Source organism: Lupinus angustifolius, unplaced genomic scaffold (genome assembly GCF_001865875.1).
Source record: "Lupinus angustifolius cultivar Tanjil unplaced genomic scaffold, LupAngTanjil_v1.0 Scaffold_332, whole genome shotgun sequence".
In the NCBI taxonomy this organism is placed as follows: domain Eukaryota; kingdom Viridiplantae; phylum Streptophyta; class Magnoliopsida; order Fabales; family Fabaceae; genus Lupinus; species Lupinus angustifolius.
The window spans coordinates 440,585-441,185 of NW_017727750.1; positions in this window are offsets into that span (position 1 = coordinate 440,585).

Here is a 601-nt window from a genome sequence, read left to right on the forward strand (position 1 = left end):
CTATAATATATATATTTGTATATATATTAATCATAAGTTTCATGTGATGAGATGTGATGAACAAAATTTTTTTTATGTTCTTAAAATTATTTTGTATAAGATACATTTTTTATAACATGTTAATTATTTAATTTCACGAGACGATCTGACTACCAGATAACTTGTAATTAAGAAGATTAATAGGGTATGTGATACCAATCAATTAAAAATTAATTTTATATATTGCTATTGTAGTAAGTGGAAGTATCTTATTTGTAGTAAGTGGAAGTATCGTATTTGTTATATATCTCTTTACATTAATATGTTCTCACATATTTATTTAACTGTGTAGAGATATCTCGACATGTCTTCTTTGTCACTGCGTTCGATACTCGCTGATGGAAAGTTGGTCGGTCACAACTTTCATAATTGGTACCGAACTCTGAGAATTGTTCTCATGCATGAGAAGCTTATTGATGTACTTGACAACCAAGTATTTGTTCCCAATTTTAAAGGCATTTATTTTATATTTCCAATAGGAGAAATGTTTATTTCTTAAATTGCTATTGTAGTAAGTGGAAGTATCTTATTTGTTATATATCTCTTTACATTAATATGTTCT